Below are 17,742 nucleotides of genomic sequence, written 5' to 3'. Positions count from 1 at the left end.
CACATGTTGGACAAGAGAGGCATTACCTGTAGCCATAATGCTACTAGACCCCAAACACTTGCAGCTATTTTTCACAACAAAACCAATTGTCATTCAAGTGAATTAAGTATATGTAGTTATAGTTTCTCTTGTGGTTTCTATAGTTCCTTCACCTATTCTTTCGCATAACGTATGAAATGACATAGATCCTATTACCACTTGTTAGGATTTGATTTGATTCAATGCGGACAAAAATTCTCGTATCAAATAAGGTCATGAAGTGTCAAACATGATAACAGAACTTTCCCATTTGTAACACTCTGTGTATATATTGTGAATATACTAATTGCGGAAAAATTAACTCCAGAATGAGCAAAAGCTTTTATTTCATTAGACAGGAATAAACTAACTAATGCATGTGTTAAAACTCATATGAAACTCATGCAGTGATCCATTTCTATAAAACTTATAGACTAAGAGGTGCTGCCCATACTTTGAACAATAACCAATATAAATGGATGAATAGACAAAAGAAAGAAAAAAATATATAACAAATACAATGAAGAAGAAAATAAAAAATAGAGAGAAGAGAATACCAATTTCAGCGGCTACGATGAATAAGAGAATCAAGCATGGAAGTAAGAAGGAAGATTTTGCCATTCTGAAAGTAATTAGTTGTGGCTACGGTATGAGTTTGAGTGATGTGAAGAAAGATGAATGAGGATTGGGTAGTGTAAAGTGGATGGGATGGTGTTACTATATATATATATATATAGTTCAGCAACGGTGAAGCTACTTTGTGGTTGTGGATACCCAACAACTAGATAGTGAATCACAACAAGCAATTTGTTTTAGTTTTTTATGTCCCAGCCTTGAATATTTATAAGGAAAGGAAAAATGGACCATAGTTCAAAAAGACTAACTATAGTTAGAAAATGTCAAAAAACTCACGATAATGAAGTCACAGTTACAGAAGACTACAAAAGCCCATGCACTAGTTTTTACATGGTGCTTCTTACTCCAAAGAACCACAAATTAAAATATTAGTAAATCTGTATATTATTAAGCGTACCAACATAAGCATTTATTATCATGGCATGCAATTGTGTCATTCAATCCATGTAGTTAAACCCCAATTAGTGAAGAAAACATGACTCACAAAAGAAGGATTTGATCCATTGTAAGCAAGAACAAGATTAACAACTCCTTCACCCCTGTAAACCCAGTTAGCTGCATCTTCCCTTAGAGTTTGCTCCATCAGTTTTCACCTGAAAAAATCTCATTTTTAGTTCAGGCATGTTATCAAACATCAAGAAGACACCTATTCCAAGGGTTACCTAAAACTGTAGGTCGATCTCAGATGAGATCTTCTGTATTGGTCAGAACAGTGGTATCCGATTTGTGGGACTTGATGGAGGTGCTGATTCCTTCATCCCCGGAGGGTGGGGGGTACCTGCAAGGGACTCCGATGCTTAAGTTAGCAAGGGTATTAGGCAAGTATTGAGTAGAATCAGGGTATGAACAGTGCCCCTGCTTGAGCTCGGTCTTCCTTTTGAGGTTGAATCTTTTGATCTTTTCGGGTGAAGCCGAACTCGAGCATTTCATCGATTTTGTCTTTTCCAGGGTTTCCTTTTTGAATGCAGAACGTTTTACTTCCTTTAAAAACGCGGGCTTTTGGATTAGCGTCCTGGCCTTGGGAATGTGCGGGGGTTTTTAATGCCCCATTAACTGGTTTTTGATGCTTTGTTTCTTTGATCTTTTTGAACTTTTTCACCAAATGGTTTCTCTTCTTTATTTCGTAACTCCCCTTTTCTTTTTCATTTTCTGTTTTCCCTTGAAAGCTTACGTTTTTTGGTGTCTCAACATGGTTTTGGCAATCGCGAGTGCTTCCGACGGCGACTTCTGGCCTCTTCGTCTTCGACCTTCTTCTGCATTTTTCTCCTTTTTTTCAGGTTGGTTTTTCTTTTTCTTCCGTCATCTTATTTTTCTACTCTGTATTTGTTTTTTGAAGTTCTGACTGAGTGCATGTTGGAAAGCTTGAATCTTTGTATATTATTATGCTCGGTTTATCACTGTGATGCACGCCTTCTAGTCTTCTTTGTATGCTTCTGGGTGTTTTTCTCCTTATTTGATTTTTTACGGCTTCGTATGCTACTCCTGTTTTGCTTTCCTTTGTTGTTTTGAGTAAGTTTGCTCCTTTTGATGTCTTTTTTGATCTTCTTTGTGTTTGTTTTTCTTGGAAAGAGTTTCTGCTAAGACATTAGTCTTGTGGATTTTCTTGAATATTTATTCCCTGATTGCCTCCAAAGGATGCCCCTGAACCTAGGGTTGTGTCCTGGGATTTTTCTTTTTATCTGCTGTACCGCGCTGGATCGTGCTGTCCGAGTCATTTTGATTTTGTCTGGGATGTCTTTACCTTTTTAGTAATCCAATATTGTTCTTGTTTGTAGGACTAGTTGGCCATGTCTTCCCAAAAAAATATTGTCGAGGCATTTCCTCTGGTTCCTGAAGGGATGTCTGATGGGCTGAACTCTCTTGTCTTGCTGTGTGTTTCTTTAGCCGATTCTGAATTTTGTGTGACGCTTTGAAGGCATCATCGTATCTGTAGCAGTGAGGATCAGGAGAGCAATTACGAGTTAGTGGCACCCGATTCTGGTGATAGAGTTTGCTTTCCGGTCCTATCCCAGGGGAGCGTCCCTTCTTCTATGCTTATGATTTCTTTTTTGGCCAAATGAACATCACCTTTCCTTTTACCTCTTTTGAAACTGACCTACTATGGTCTTGTAACGTTGCCCCTTCGCAGCTCCATCCGAATTCGTGGGGTTTCATCAAGATTTTTCAGCTTGTTTGTCAAGAATTTGGTGTTACACCTTCTCAAACTCTTTTTCTGTACCTTTTTGTGTTGACCAAGCCTGGGACTACCAAGAAGAAAGTTTTTTGGATTTCTTTTAGGTCTGCCTATGGGCACAAGGTTTTTTCCATGTATGACGAATCTTTCTGGGATTTTAAGAATTACTTCTTTAAGGTTCGGGTTTTCTGGACCAGTAGATCCTATTGGTTTTGTGGACCAGCAGATCACTCTTTATGATGCTCTTTCAATGGATGATGTATCTCTCCTTCATCACTTAGATTTTATAACTCGGAGTAGTGTTAAGATGGCTCATATGGGAGCTGCTTTGTATCGCACTGCCCAAAATCTGCCTCTACTTACTACCAAAGCTTTTATGGAGGAAGCTAAGCAAGAATTTGATCGAATGAAGGGTCTAAAGGAGGAGTTTGAAGCGGAGGTGACTAAACTGAAGAAGGAGCTGGAGGGGGAGAAGGCCAGCTCTCTTCCCCTGGCGGCCTCTGTGCGATTGGCTAAGGATGTGGCTTTGAAGCACAAAGAAAGCTACGTCACATCCTACTGAGAAGTGATGCGTCTTCGAGAGGAGCTAGAGTTGGTCCGGGTTGATTATTCCGAGCTCTAGGGTCATCTTGTGGGTAGCGTAACTGCTGCTTATGAGAACCTGAAAGAGCAGGTTCAGGTTATCGCCCCGGGAGCTGATCTTGCTTTATTTAGTTTGGATAATATTGTGAAGGATGGTAAGATTGTCCCTAACGATCCTGATGATGATGATGATGTCGTCCCTCCTCCGGTTACTTTTGCCAAAGCCTCTATTGTCCCGCCTTCCTCAACCTCGGCAGTTGAAGCTACTCAGCCAGAATCTGATCCAGACGTCCATATTTTGAACTGGGATGACGGGACAGTGGACGCAGTTCCCCTTCAGACTCGCCCCCTTCTCCCCAAGATGCTGCTATTGGGAAGCCTTTGGATCCTCTATAACCTTTCTGATCTGTTTGTGTATAGCCCAGTTTTTGGGGGCATTTGAACTCTTTATTTTTGTAGGTTTGTGATCTCTGACTTTGCATACTCCAGTTGCTACTTTAGCAACTTTGTTTTGAAAAACAAAATAGTTTCTCTTGCTCTTGGGGTCGGCTTTAAGCGGCCTCTTGAGTCTTGTTTTATGGTAACTGCATTATTTCTTTGTGATATACTTGCCTGCAACTTTCTCTAGCACTTACCAGGAATCTTCAGAGTGTTTTTTGCCCGACCACTTTTGATTGCCTTTATGCTTTGTTTATTTCTTGCCTTAGTTGAAGTGTCCCTTTTAAAGCTAGTTTTTTGTTTGAGTATTCTTTGATAGAATACTTTGTAGATTGATTTTAGCGAGGTCGTGGTCTTTCGGGTCGAGTTATCTCCCTTTTGACGCGCGCCTTCTGTTGGTTGATTCTCTCAGTTGATCTTTTCTCGAGTTATTTCTAGTAACTCCTTGGGTTTACTTTTTATAACTCTGTCACTTTTGGTCGCCCTGGGCTGGCCTCTTCATGTCGGTTCTTTTGGAAGTTATTTCTAGTAATCCGTTTTGTTTGGACCTTGTCAGGTCTCTTTTTTACGGATTATTTTTTATAACTTTTTGTAGCTTTAGTCCGACTTCTTCATGTCGGTCCCTGTTCCATTACTAGGTAATCCTTTTTCTTGGATCTTGTTCAGATCTCTTTTGGGGATTTACCTTTCGTGACTTTTATCTTTCTGGGCCGATTTCGTCATTTCGGGCCCTGTCGAGTTACTTGATAATCCTCTTTCTTGGACCTTGTTCAGGTCTCTTTCAAGGATTTATCTTTTGTAACTTTATCTTTCTGGGCCGACTTCATCATGTCGGGCCCTGTCGAGTTACTTGATAATCCTCTTTCTTGGACCTTGTTCAGGTCTTTTTCAGGGTTATCTTTGTAACTTTTGTAGGAGTCCGACTTCATCATGTCGGGCTCTTCAAAGTTATAGTAATCCTCTTTTATATAGTTGGCCAGACCTCTTTCCAGGGCTTTACTTATAACTCGGATTGTTGTGGCTGGTCTGACTTTTTGTGCCAGCCGTCTTTTAAGTTATTTTATAGCAATCCTTTTTATTAGGACCTCGTCAGGTCCCTTCAATGGATCACTTTCTATAACTTCTTGCATTATTCTGTTTTCATCTTTGCCGATTTTATAGAATTTGGGTTTTAACCCTTGTTTTTATCGTGATCACGAAGTGAATTTTTGGTTTTCACTTTATGTCGATCTGTAGCTTTATAATTGGGTGATGAATGTTTCAGAATAATACGACTTGAGCATTTGTAGAGAATCTGAACAAATTTTATTGAAAAAGAACGCAAATATACATGGGGGATTAATTTCCTAAGTCGGGTGATTTATAGGTCTTGGCTGGGCGCCTCGTTAAAAAACCTTTTTCATGAAAAAGAGTGCACTTTGTCCAAGATCTTTTATCATCCCTAGCTATACTACCTTCTTAGGTTGCAGGCGTGCCATGACCTAGGGAGCTTTCGCCCATCGAGTTCAAAAAGCCTGTAGTAGCCCTTTCTTAGCTAGTACTTCTATGACACGAAAGGGTCCTTTCCAGTTTGCCGCCAGCTTTCCTTCTCAAGGTCGAGTTGTTCCTATGTCGTCTTCAGCAAAGGCCCGCTGTATTACTTTTCAGTTGTATCTGGAGGCCATTCGTCATTTCAACGCCTCTTCCCTTATCCGAGCTTTTTCTCGTATTTCCGGAAGTAAGTTGAGCTCTTCCCTTTGAAGTTGGGAATTGGCTTTTTCACTAAAATGGATTACTCACGGTGATCCTTCTTCGACCTCCATTGGGATCATTGCCTCCATTCCGTAAGCTAATCGGGAGGGTGATTCCTTTGTCGTGGAATGTAGAGTCATTCGATATGCCCATAGGACTTGCGGAAGCTCCTCAGCCCAGGCTCCCTTTGCATTCTGTAATCTTCGTTTTAACTCTGCTAATATGACTTTGTTAGCAGCTTTAGCTTGCCCATTGGCTTGGGGGTGCTCAACAAATGTGAATTGTTGTTTTATATTCAGGTCAGCCGCTAGTTTTCTGAAGCCTGTGTCTGTGAACTGGGTACTATTGTCTGTAGTGATGGAGTATGGAACTCCGAACCTTGTGACAATGTTTCTATATAGGAATTTCTAACTTTTTTGAGCTGTGGCATTGGCTAGGGATTTTGCCTCGATCCATTTTGTGAAGTAGTATATTCCTACTATGAGGAATTTGACTTGTCCTGATCCTTGAGGAAAAGGTCCGAGGAGATCGAGTCCTCATTTTACGAATGGCCAAGGTGAGGTTATACTGATGAGTTCCTTTGGCAGAGCGGTGTGAAAGTTGGCATGCTTTTGACATGGTGAGCATGTCCTTACGAATTCTGTAGCTTCTTTTTGTAGAGTTGGCCAATAAAATCCTACCCGAAGTACTTTTTTGGCAAGTGCCTGCGCTCCGAGGTGATTGCCACAGATGCCACTTTATACTTTTTCTAGGGCATCTTTTGTGTTGGAAGTCGATACACATTTTAGCAGTGGTATTGAAATCCCTCTTTTGTATAGAGTATTATTTATGATGGTGTAGTATTGTGCTTCTCGTTTTAACCTCTTTGCCTCTTTTTCATCTGTGGGGAGAGCTTCTGTTTTGAGGTAGTTAATTATGGGAGTCATCCATCCCTGATCGTGACCTGTTATGGCTAGGACCTTTTCTTCTTTTGAGATTGATGGATTCTGTATAATTTCTTGTATGAGGCTTCTATTGTTGCCTCCTGGTTTGGTGCTGGCTAGTTTTGAGAGTGCATCGGCCCGGGCGTTTTGTTCTCGGGGTATGTGACGAATCTCATACTCTCCGAGTTGTCCAAGCTGTTCCCTGGTTTTGTCCAAGTACTTTTTCATAGTGGGATCTTTGGCTTGGTAGCTTCCTGCTATTTGTGAAGTAACTACCTGTGAATCGCTGAAGATGATAAGTTTTTGAGCTCCAGCCTCCCTAGCCAGCTTCAAGCGAGCTAGTAGTGCCTCATATTCCGCTTGATTATTTGAGGCAGGGAACCCGAATTTGAGGGAGAGTTCGGTTAGTGTTCCCTGGTCACTTTCAATTATTACACCTGCGCCACTTCCCGTTTTATTTGAGGAGCCATCCACATATAGATTCCATTATGCGGGGATTTCTGTTGTGTTCGTAAATTCCGCAATAAAGTCAGCCAGATATTGAGATTTGATGGCCGTCCGAGCTTCGTATTGAAGGTCGAATTTGGACAACTCGACTGCCCATTGCAAGATTCTGCCTGCCAAGTCTGTTTTCTGTAAGATCCCTTTTATGGGCTGGTTGGTCCGAACTTTAATGGTGTGAGACTGGAAATATAGGCGAAGTCGTCGAGATGTTATTATGAGAGCGTAAGCGAAGTTTTCTATTTTTTGGTAGTTCAGCTCGGATCCTTGTAATGCTTTGCTGATAAAGTATATGGGTTGTTGCCCACTGTTGTCTTCTCAGACCAGTGTTGAGGCTATTGCCCGATTTCCCACCGTGAGGTACAATATGAGTGGTTCTTCTTCCCGTGGCCGACTTAATATAGGTGGCCATCCCAGGAATTTTTTGAAGTCTTGGAAGGCTTGCTCGCATTCTGCTGTCCATTCAAACTCCTTTCCTTTCCTTAGAGTGGTGTAGAAGGGGAGAGATCTTATTGCTGATCCAGCCAGGAATCTGGACAAGGCTGCCAACCTCCCGTTGAGTTATTGTACCTCTTTGATACAAGTCAGACTTTTCATGTCGAGTACGGCCCTGCACTTGTCCGAGTTTGCCTCGATTCCTCTCTGTGTGATCATAAAACCCAAGAATTTACCAGCTTCTATTGCGAAGGTACATTTTGCGAGATTGAGTCACATGCCGTGTCGTCTTATGGTGTTGAATACTTGTGTCAGGTCGGATAATAACATCTCTTCATTTTGCATCTTCACTAGCATGTCGTCTACATAGACCTCCATGATCCTTCTGATGTGATCCGAAAAAACTTTGTTTATTAATCTTTGGTAAGTGGCTCCTGCGTTTTTAAGACCGAAGGGCATAACAATGTAGCAATAATTTGCCTTTGGGGTTAAGAATGAGGTTTTTTCTTGGTCGGGTGGGTACATTGGGATTTGGTTATTCTGAGTATGCATCCATAAAGGAAAAGTATTTATATCCGGAGGAGGCATCTACCAGAGCGTCGATGTTTGGGAGTGGATAAGGATATTTCGGGCAAGCTTTGTTGAGATCGGTATAGTCGATGCACATTCTCCACTTCCCGTTTGTCTTTTTTACCAATACGACATTAGCAAGCCATAGCGGATATTTGACTTCTGTTATGAAACCTGCCTCTAGTAGAGCTCATACCTGTTCTTCCACGGCTTGAGAGCATTCTGGTCCTAGCTTTCTGTGCCTTTGTTGTACTGGGCGAGATCCTGGGTAGACTGCTAGCTTGTGGCACATTAGTTTGGGATCTATGCCTGGCATGTCTGCGGCCTTCCATGCAAAGAGGTCGGCATTGTCTCGTAGAAACTGTATGAGTGATTCTTTTATGTCTCCTTTTAGGAGTGTGCCGATGTTGGTTGTTTGGCCCGGGGTGTCCCCGATCTGGATTTTCTCTATTTCTCCTTCAGGTTGTGGGTGGAGCTCCTTCCGCCTCTGAACTCCACCGTGCTCAATTGTGTAGAATTCTTCTCCTCTGCCTCTGAGGTTTAGACTTTCGTTGTAATAGCGGCATGCCATCTTCTGATCTGCCTTTATCGTGACTATTCCTCCCGCAGTTGAGAACTTCATGCATAGATACGGAGTCGAGACTATTGCGCCGAGCTGATTTAACGTTGTCCGACCTATTAGGGCATTGCAGGCTGAGCTTACGTCGACTGCGATGTAATCTACTTTGAGTGTTTTTGACTGACTTCCTTTTTCGAAAGTTGTGTGGAGCGAGATGTATCCCATCGGTTGAACTGGGGTATCTCCTAACTCGAACAGACTGTCCGGATATGCTCTGAGTTCTTATTCTTCCAAGCCGAGTTTGTCAAAAGTAGTTTTGAATAAGACATCAGCAGAGCTCCCCTGGTCTATCAACGTGCGGTGAAGATTTGCGTTTGCCAGTGTAATAGTGATGACCATGGGATCGTCATGCCCTGATGCGACGCTAAACGCGTCTTCCTTGGTAAAAGTGATCGCTGGGATGTCGGGTGCTTCCTCCTTTTCTGCGACATGATATACGTCTTTGAGATGTCTTTTGCGAGATGATTTGGAGATTACTCCCCCAGCGAATCCGTCATGTATCATGTGGACATGTCTTTCTGACGTTTGAGATGATCGCACGGTTGGTCCGACATCTTCTCCTTTTTTTCTTTTTCTTTGTTCATCATCATGGGTGGCCAGATATCGATCTAGCTTTCCTTCTCGTACGAGTTTTTCTATGACATTTTTTAAGTCGAAACACTCATTGGTGGAGTTCCCGCGGATTCGATGGTATTCACAATATTTAGCCTGGTTTCCTCCTCCTTTTTTGCCTTTGAGTGGTCGAGCTAGTGGTATTTTTTCCGTGTTGCAAACCTCTCTATATACATCCACAAGAGACACCTGAAAAGGGGTGTAATTGTGGTACTTTTTTATTTTCTCTCCATGTCGATCTTCCTTCTTTCTGGAATCTTTGTCTCTATCCCAGGGGGTGAACCCGGCCTTCGAGGTCTCTCCTAATCGGGAGTTTTCCTCCATGTTGATGTACTTCTCCGCTCGTTCCTGCACCTCGTTCAGAGATGTGGGGTACTTCTTCGATATAGATTGACTAAAGGACCCTTCTCACAAGCCGTTAATGAGGCCCATAATAGTGGCTTCTGTTGGTAAGTTCTGTATATCCATACATATCTTGTTGAATCTTTCCATGTAGTTATGCAGGGTTTCCCGTTCTCCTTGCCTGATCCCAATAAGCTCGGAGCATGTTTAGCTTTGTCCTTTTGGATGGAGAATCTGGCCAGAAATTTCTTAGCCATGTCGTCGAAACTTGAGATGGACCTAGGAGGGAGATTGTCAAACCATCTAATTGCTGTTTTTGTTAAAGTAGTTGGAAAGGCTTTGCAATGAACTGCATCTGAGGCGTCGGTGAGATATATTCTACTTCTGAAGTTGCTGAGGTGATGGCTGGGATCTGTAGTGCCGTCGTATAAGGTCATGTCTGAGAGTTTAAAGTCCTTTGTGATTTTCGTCTTCAGGATCTCTTTGGTGAATGGGTCTTGCTCCTTTCGTGCGTTATCTTCGAGAGTGGATCGGCTGGCTTTGGTCTCGACATTGGCTTCAAGTTTTAGGAGTTTGTTTTTCAATTCCCGGCGTCACCTTATTTCTCTTTGTAGATCCTTCTCGGCCTCTCGTTGACGTAGAGCATCTTCCTCGAGTTGTTTTAATCGATCTTGAAATGCATCCAGGGCTCCCTCGTTTAGGGAGTTCTTCTTATTATTGATTTGGGGAGTATCTTTTGGTGTGGTGTCCGTGTTTTTATGTGTCATTCTTTCTTCTAGATCTGAGGTGTGATCGTTGTTATGGTCGTCCGCCATGGTAATGGGATGACTTCCAGGTTCTCCGGCAACGGCACCAATGTTCCGAGGGTTACCTGAAATTATAGGTCAATCTCGGATGAGATCTTCTGTACTGGTCGGAACGGTGGTATCTGATTTGTGGGACTTGATGGAGGTGCTGATTCCTTCATCCCCGGAGGGTGGGGGTACCTGCAAAGGACTCCGATGCTTAAGTTAGCAAGGGTATTAAGCAGGTATTGAGTAGAATCAGAGTATGAGTTATACCTGGGTGCTCCAATGTATTTATAATGGTGTAGGGTGACCTTCGCAGATAAGATAAGTTAGTTATCTTATCTTATCTTTATCTTATCTTCAAGTGAGGTCATCTTAACTTCAGGGGAACCGCCCTTCCCTTGGTAGGCTTGGGTTGCTTTAGGATTTGGGTCGTATTCCTCTATTTTGGGCCCTTTACTAGGCTTTCCTGTGACTTGTCCGAGCTCTTTGAGAAGAATTCTGTTTGTCCTGACCTGAAGAGGTCGGTCGCTTTGTCTGTAGAACATCCCGGGTCAGACAGCTCGACCCAAGGTATGAACAACACCCAATGAAAAGCTTCAAAAAAACCAAACTTGAGTTCAATTTGAAGAAGGAAACTTGTGAAAAAACAAAACGGTACCTCTGATTTGTCAGGAAAATATAGAGACAAATTCATACACATTTAACAATCAAAGCCTTTCTTAATGATGATGACGAAACTACTTTTTCCGAACAATCAAAGCCGGCATCCACTTCGTTCCAGACAGAAAACCCTTTCTTAATATCATAAAAGTCATAGTCTGCATGTATTTAAGGACAAGGTATAATATATATAGCTATAGTAATATAAGAATCTAATAAGCAAATAAAAACTTTAAGAAACTCATCAGTCATCATCATGATATATATACCTTTAATAGTTGAAATTGGTTCGATGGAGAGAGTTTCATAAAAAGGAAGTGAAGGGTAACACTCCCTGTCTTGTATTGAAAACTTGTGTGCCCAACATTCCAGTGGTGGATATTCCTTACTGTTTCCACTGAAATATAGATTGAACATAAATAATGCAGCACAGTGGCAAATAATTCACAAAAAAAGAAGTATATATAGAGTGTTGTAACAATTTAATCTAATTAGATTACCTGGAATAATAGTAATAATCATAATCATATAAGGAAAATTGAATGGGAAGTGGGAAAGGATATTCATCTATTTGTTGAAGGTTGAAGAAGTAGTTGCAACAAGCCATGGAGATGATGATGATTGATGAGGGAGAGAATTGATGAAGCGAGAGATATAGTAAGTGAGTGAGGGATACGAAGAGAAGTTGGCAATATATATACGGATAATGATGAACAGAGACAAATCCATACACATTTAACAAGAAAAGAGTTTATCACCTTGAGAAATGCTACAATTCATATCCAGAAAATTTGGAGAGGTAAGCTGTCTTCTCATAACTTTCTGTCTTCACATAAATTTGGAGAGGTAAGCTGTCTTCACAAAACTACTAAATAATTAATAAAGGAGAGAACAATTAAGATAAATAAGGATACATAAATTGAACTAGGCAAAGCAATTACAACTAGATGCGAATACAATATACCTCTAGTACACATATCTGCGCAACATTATCAACAAACTGCCTAGAAACCAGAACTGCATCCAAAAGAAAAAAGCCCTTGTCAGTGCAACAGCAATTAATCCATATTGATTTAGGCACCACCTAACTGAGCATCAATTCAAGACGTCTCACCTTTATCAGATTTGCCCACAATGGATGCAGCAAGTACAACCTATATAGGTGAAAAAAATTCAGAACATAAATTCAAAGTTGTATAAGATAATTCATCACCAATTTTGTAACCAAGGCCGACACTAAATTAATAACACAGAAATTGAAGCCCAAATTTGCCATATCTTCCATATTCACAATCAATTTTCATACCTACCATGAGTGGAAAACATGTTCTGCAGGAAATATAAACTTATTGTTTCTGTACCATTAATCAAAATATTGGAAATATAGCAAGAGAAAAGAAATTGAATGCAAGACAAACAAAATTGCCAAAAACAAAAAAAACAACCAATTAACGTGCATCATATTCTAATAACAAAAACACAAAAAACTTGGTACCTTATCTTCAATCTTCGAAACTGCTTGCTGGTGTTACTGCCTAGCAGAACTGCTCAGGTAGATAATTTATTTGTTTCATTTTCTTTTTTAAATTATTTCTCAATCTTGTATGGTTGCATAACATGAGCATGGAAAATGTTAAAAGTTGAAGTCATTTTTCTAAGTTCTTACTTCTTAATAACACATAAAAATATCAACTACTCTTAAAAAGAAAAATCATATCAGACTTTTTGGATGCTTTATTAATTAATTGCACACTTCCTCAATTTCTCCAATTTTAAAAATAGGCACAGTAGGGGTAAAGACTAAAGACACTGACTCTGTTGGACTCTCAACCTTTTGTTAAAGGAATATCTCAAAAAATAGTCAGTTCGATCCCCTTGAAACTGTTAGTGAAAATTTCAGAACTAACTAGGATTTCATATATAGCACTTCCTCAACACTTTTCCCCAATTTTTAAGAGGATCCAAAAAGTCCAAAAAATGACCCTTGCTAATGATTTCCCAAGAACAATGCACCTAGTGTTTATTTCAAAAGCCAGTCGATACAATCACGATTTCATGCATTTTTGGATCAATTTACTTGGATATAATTTGTATCCAAAAATATTGATTCAAGGATGTACGAAAATGTGTGACCATGATCGATAAAAGAAAACAGATTAAATATGTCAAATAATTTGAAGTTTCATTATAGTGTGGTCTTGGAGATTTGTATACTAGGATTTGGATAATGGATGGGACCAAATTTGCATTTCAGTACTCATGATTAATGGCACATTATAGTAATAAATCTCCATACACCCCAAGCAGGGCTTTACCTTTTACAAGTGATTAAAATGTATTATCTTCATATAAAAGTAAATTCTTATATGACTGCTACCTGAAAAATTTGTGTCTTTTAAAGAAAATATCACATGATATAATCAAGAAAAGCATATATCTTGTTATTGACTACTTATACCTACATGACAGGACTAAGGATAAGGGATTTTTACTTTTTCAGGTTTACAAGTTAAGACGGATTTTGAGAATATGAATCATTCTGCATCCATGGAACAACTTTAAGCCTAGTAAAATAGACGTAGGTGTGGATTGTTGGTAATTGAAGTTGATGAAAAAGATGAAGTGCCTTCCAAAGTTATCATAGCTACAGCTTCCATGATACCTAAAGCTGTCACAATAAATGGATCTTTGATGTATGAGACATGCAAGGTATTGATTATTGAAAGATGGTGCTGCGGTCCTAGTTATATTGATTAACAAATAAAAGTACCACGAGAAGTTTTCTACTTGTGATATACTAACAAAATTGACCCATCTTGACAACTCACACAATTAACAATTAAAAAACTTGGAGGAAGAAAAACAACATCAAAAGAAATAGATAGTGGAATAGATCATAAATCACAGCACAGCTACTCAAAATTAAAGATCCAGACAAACAAATAAAGAAAAAAGGAGAAGAGCTTGTGGCAATTAATAGCGACTCACAGTGAACTCAAGTCAGCTTTAGGCATAGCCTCCAAACCCTAGAAAAGATAGATTACTTGATTATTCCCATTAAAAAAAAACTTAAGCACCAGAAAACAACTAACTAAATCAAATTCTGTAGGAACAAATTCTAATAGAAGAAATCAAAGAGATAAACCAAAAGGTTGATAAGAAAATAAGAAAAAATTAAAGGAAGCAGATATAAAATCACAAAATTAGAAATCAACTCACAAAATCAAAGGCAAAAACGGTGAGCAGCAGAGAATCAGAAATGACGCAAGGCGAGGAGGGGAGGAACCCTTCGCGACGGCGACGCCACCAGCTCAACTCAGAACTTGGTGCGACGGCGAGGAAAGGAAGAACAATGCGAAGAGGGCCGAGTAGAGCTTCCCCAGATGATGAAGGAACCCACAGTCTGTCCTCCCCGGCGGCGACAGCACCTTCTACCAGAGGAGAAGCGTTTGACGACAACTTTGAAGAGGGAGGGATAAGGGTGAAAATGAGTTCATAGGTCAGGAGGAGAATGCAGCTCGATAAGGGTGGTTATAAAATTAGGGTTAATTTAATATTTTCGACGGAAAATTTAAATTAATAATTTAATAAAACGCAGCGTTTTGTCTATTTTTAATCCGTCTGTAACCATTTTTCACGGCAAAAAATAATTTTTCCGACAGAATTATCAACGGATTCTCTTTTCCATCTGTAATTTATGCTAATCCTTTTTTTTTGTTTTCTGACCAAAAATCCCTCTGAAATTCTCTCTGTATTTCCGTGGGATCAAATCCGTCGGAAATATCCGTCTGTAATAACTAGTTTTCTAGTAGTGGTGAGAAATCACACTTTTCCCTTTAAAATAAAAATTTAAAATTTAGAGAATCCAATTTCATTATTTTTTATAAGCTTTTTTAATTTTAGGTTCAAGTTTAATTTGTTAATTAAAAAGATATAATCCCACAAGCCTATCTAATCTGTTTCATGCATTATAATTCGAAATCATATACTTAAAAAAATCCAAACTAATATTAGATACATTTAAAAATTTATAATTTATAATTTATTGATATATAAACCATATTTACAACTCTACTTATAACTATAATCTATAAACATAAATTAAATTCAAATTATATTAAAGTAATATATAATCCACGTATAGTAAAACCAACCTAGTATTAAGTTTGGATATTTAAATTGTTCATAGAAAAAGAATACACTAATACCAAATTAATAACTTACATAATTTTATATTACTAATTTATCACCTACCAAGAAAATGCATGAAATTCTTTTATGATCCAAAATATTAAAAAAAATTAAGTAAATTATTATTTCTATCAAAGAAAATTTTAAATATTGATAAATCTACTCATGAAATTAGAAATGTACATACACCGGGTGAAATGGGGTTTGCCTTGACTCGAACGCGATCCTGAATAATGACTGGGTCAATTTTTTAGAGTCTTATCCGATCTTAGACCCAATAAAATTATACTACTTTTAAGTCACACTAAAATCGGGTTTAGACTGGTGAGGTTGAGTATTGATAAATTTTATGTCAAAAAATTATGATCACCTATTTATAAAGGAAAAAAAACATATTTATTACCGTGAAGTTAATATCTATATTTGAACTTGAATTTGTCCATAAATTCTAATTTCATGCTTCTTTGGTTTATTTTCTAATTCATCAAATGTGATTGAAAACAAAACAATAAGTTTATAATTAATATAACATAATATTGGAACTAATTTAAAACATATATACCTTTTAACCTTTAGTCTTCTTTGAATGTACATGGGCCTTGACCCGGACCCGACCCTAAAGAATGACCGGGACTATTTTTTAGACCCTTGCCCGACCCTACACCTAGTGAAATTACACCAAATTAACCTCCAAAGTATTCGGGTCTGAACCAGATCTTCGGGTCGGGTCGAGTCATGTGCACCCCTACATGAAACAATGAAATTGAAGTTGTACCTATGAAAGATAGGATCCGTACGATAAAATTATCCAAACCTTAAAAATTCCAAATTACGCTTCTTATAACATTAATTTTCCTCATCCCTTATCCCCCTTTCTATCCCCATTACAAATCACAACTATAATTTAATTAAAAAAATCCAAAACAAGTATAACTTCGTTTTAGTCGTTTCTCGTAGGATCAACAATCAATTGTTTTTCATGCCTTAGTGAACATCACAATCGTATATCTGAACTAAGCTCAAACAAAATAATAATTGTTGCTCCTAGAGAGGGAGGAAAAGGTTAGAAAGTGATGAAGAGGAATAAGAGAGATGGAGGAGTGAGAGAAAAAAGGAATGACTACTGGATTAGAAAGTCCTACCACCACCATGGTGTACGGCAAAGAAAAGAGTAGCAACCAAAACTGTCATTGTCATCGCTGTTGTAGCTGGAGGCGCAGAAAATGAAGAGAGGGATAGCTCGAGTTAGCCAGAGAAAAAGAGAGAGGGATGCAATGGAGGAGGAGCCGTTCTGCCAGCGCCGCGCCTGCAATCACTATCGTCGGAGCTCGCCACTGGAGGCACTGACCTTGCTAATGGCTCCAACCTCAACGGCTGTGATAAGAGAATTTATTGTATAGTTTGGAATCAATAAAAAACATGAACCACTTCCTTAGTAGCATAGTCCAAACTAACAATGAATTTTGTTAATCAAATGTTTACAAATTCTAATTAACCGAGAGTATTTAAACCTCGGGTCATTCTCCATAGGAGTTGCAATGAAATGTACGTTTATTGGCTATGAGAGAGAGCATGGGGTTGTGAATGAAAGCAAGAAAGGCAAGGAATGTAAATGGCAAGAAAGTAAATGATCATGCAAGGAATTAAAAGAAAGCAAGTAAAGGCAAAAAAAATGGAAATTAAGTGCTAAAAAGGGCTCTTGGTGAGAATTAGAGAATTTGGGATTCCTATCCTAGTTATGGACCACAAACATGGCAACTGTGTTGAGTCAATCCAAATTAGTCAATCCTCCTTGAGAATTAGTCAAAAGGGCATAATTGGTCTTAATCCATAAGTCCTAGTCAACTAACTAATTACTTAGTGAAAGACTAGCGTCATTGGAAACCAAACCAATTAGCCATTCCAACACAATGTGGAATGGACATCCACAACTCAATTTCACCCAAACACCCAATTTCTCAACCAAGAGCGTGAAAGCTAAACACGCAAGGAATTAAACATCAAAGCAATTAAATGCAAAGAAAGGAAACTTCAAATGCAAAAAACCTCTTGGCAAGTAATTGAGAGCTAAGGTTACCTATCCTAGACATTTACCACAAACATATGATGATTATAAAGAGTTAATCTTACTTAGTTAACCTTACATCGAAGATAAGTTAAATAGGCATAGTTGATTCCAATTCCTAAGTCCTATGTCAACACTAAGGGGTCACATAGTGTCAAGGAAGACCAAATCAACTAACTACTCTAATGTATCAAATAAGAATGGACATCAATGACTCAAGGATCACCAAAGTCACCAATTTCAAGCCAAGAGTAGAGAAAAATTATGTAAAAACTAAGTCAAGCATTTTATCAAACACTTGGTGCACATGAAAATAAAATAATGAAGAACTGAAGATTGATGGTTTAGAAGTTATAGTAAACTCTCGTTGTAAGTATAGTTACTAAACTAAGCAATCAACCTTTCTTACAAACGTTTTGGTTGTCACAAGTAACAAACCCTTTTAAAATTGATAA

This window comes from Arachis duranensis, chromosome 6 (genome assembly GCF_000817695.3).
Source record: "Arachis duranensis cultivar V14167 chromosome 6, aradu.V14167.gnm2.J7QH, whole genome shotgun sequence".
NCBI lineage: Eukaryota > Viridiplantae > Streptophyta > Magnoliopsida > Fabales > Fabaceae > Arachis > Arachis duranensis.
Note: the sequence above shows the minus strand (reverse complement) of the source record.